This window comes from Chaetodon auriga, chromosome 23 (genome assembly GCF_051107435.1).
Source record: "Chaetodon auriga isolate fChaAug3 chromosome 23, fChaAug3.hap1, whole genome shotgun sequence".
Lineage (NCBI taxonomy): Eukaryota > Metazoa > Chordata > Actinopteri > Chaetodontiformes > Chaetodontidae > Chaetodon > Chaetodon auriga.
In genome coordinates, this window is record NC_135096.1 from 2954248 (window position 1) to 2956747 (window position 2500).

The following is a 2500-nucleotide window of genomic DNA, read 5'->3' on the forward strand; positions in this document are numbered from 1 at the left end:
CCGGAAGCCTCCCCACGGCTGTGAGAAGGCCAGGGGGTCAGGCCTGGAGCCAGCCCCCAGTACGAGTAGCAGGCTGGGGGGCCTGGAAAGGCCAGACGCCTGCCTGTGGCTGCTAGAAGAAGACGAGGGGCTCAGGGCTGGAGCCAGCACCCAGCACGAGTAGCAGGCTGGGGGGCCTGGAAAGGCCAGAAGCCTCCCTGTGGCTGCTAGAAGAAGACGAGGGGGTCAGGGCTGGAGCCAGCACCCAGCACGAGAAGCAGGCTGGGGGGCCTGGAAAGGCCAGAAGCCTCCCTGTGGCTGCTAGAAGAAGAGGAGGGGGTCAGGGCTGGAGCCAGCACCCAGCACGAGTAGCAGGCTGGGGGGCCTGGAAAGGCCAGAAGCCTCCCTGTGGCTGCTAGAAGAAGACGAGGGGGTCAGGGCTGGAGCCAGCACCCAGCACGAGTAGCAGGCTGGGGGGCCTGGAAAGGCCAGAAGACTCCCTGTGGCTGCTAGAAGAAGAGGAGGGGGTCAGGGATGGAGCCAGCACCCAGCACGAGTAGCAGGCTGGGGGGCCTGGAAAGGCCAGACGCCTGCCTGTGGTTGCTAGAAGAAGAGGAGGGGGTCAGGGCTGGAGCCAGCACCCAGCACGAGTAGCAGGCTGGGGGGCCTGGAAAGGCCAGACGCCTGCCTGTGGCTGCTAGAAGAAGAGGAGGGGGTCAGGGCTGGAGCCGGCACCCAGCCTGCTCCTCGTGCTGGGGGCCTGGAAAGGCTGGAAGCCTCCCCGTGGCTGTGAGAAGAGGAGGGGGTCAGGGCTGGAGCCGGCACCCAGCCTGCTCCTCGTGCTGGGGGCCTGGAAAGGCTGGAAGCCTCCCCATGGCTGTGAGAAGATGAGGGGGTCAGGGCTGGAGCCGGCACCCAGCCTGCTCCTCGTGCTGGGGGCCTGGAAAGGCTGGAAGCCTCCCCATGGCTGTGAGAAGATGAGGGGGTCAGGCCTGGAGCCAGCCCCCAGCACGAGTAGCAGGCTGGTGGGCCTGGAAAGGCCAGACGCCTGCCTGTGGCTGCTAGAATAAGAGGAGGGGGTCAGGGCTGGAGCCAGCAACCAGCACGAGTAGCAGGCTGGGGGGCCTGGAAAGGCCAGACGCCTGCCTGTGGCTGCTAGAAGAAGAGGAGGGGGTCAGGGCTGGAGCCAGCACCCAGCACGAGTAGCAGGCTGGGGGGCCTGGAAAGGCCAGACGCCTGCCTGTGGCTGCTAGAAGAAGAGGAGGGGGTCAGGGCTGGAGCCGGCACCCAGCCTGCTCCTCGTGCTGGGGGCCTGGAAAGGCTGGAAGCCTCCCCGTGGCTGTGAGAAGATGAGGGGGTCAGGCCTGGAGCCAGCCCCCAGCACGAGTAGCAGGCTGGGGGGCCTGGAAAGGCCAGACGCCTGCCTGTGGCTGCTAGAAGAAGAGGAGGGGGTCAGGGCTGGAGCCAGCGCCCAGCACGAGTAGCAGGCTGGGGGGCCTGGAAAGGCCAGACGCCTCCCTGTGGCTGCTATAAGACGACGAGGGGGTCAGGGCTGGAGCCAGCACCCAGTACGAGTAGCAGGCTAGGGGGGCCTGGAAAGGCCAGACGCCTGCCTGTGGCTGCTAGAAGAAGAGGAGGGGGTCAGGGCTGGAGCCAGCACCCAGCACGAGTAGCAGGCTGGGGGGCCTGGAACGGCCAGACGCCTCCCTGTGGCTGCTAGAAGAAGAGGAGGGGGTCAGGGCTGAAGCCGGCACCCAGCCTGCTCCTCGTGCTGGGGGCCTGGAAAGGCTGGAAGCCTCCCCGTGGCTGTGAGAAGGTGAGGGGGTCAGGCCTGGAGCCAGCCACTAGCACGAGTAGCAGGCTGGGGGGCCTGGAAAGGCCAGACGCCTCCCTGTGGCTGCTAGAAGAAGAGGAGAGGGTCAGGGCTGGAGCCGGCACCCAGCCTGCTCCTCGTGCTGGGGGCCTGGAAAGGCTGGAAGCCTCCCCGTGGCTGTGAGAAGATGAGGGGGTCAGGCCTGGAGCCAGCCCCCAGCACGAGTAGCAGGCTGGGGGGCCTGGAAAGGCCAGACGCCTCCCTGTGGCTGCTAGAAGACGACGAGGGGTTCAGGCTTGGAGCCAGCACCCAGCCCTGCTCCTCATGCTGGGGGCCTGGAAAAGGCTGGAAGCCTCCCCACGGCTGTGAGCAGATGAGGGGGGGTCAGGCCTGGTAAGGATGGAAGCCTCCCTGTGGCTGTGAAAAGACGAGGGGGTCAGGCAGGTGAGCTATGTCTATGAGAGAGAGGGAGAGAAAGAGAGAGAGAGAGAGAGAGAGAGAGAGAGAGAGAGAGAGAGAGAGGAGTACCAGGGGCACGGGGATGAGAGCAGAGTACCAGGGGCACGGGGATGAGAGCAGAGTACCAGGGGCACGGGGATGAGAGCAGAGTACCAAGGGCACGGGGATGAGAGCAGAGTACCAGGGGCACGGGGATGAGAGCAGAGTACCAGGGGCACGGGGATGAGAGCAGAGTACCAGGGGCACGGG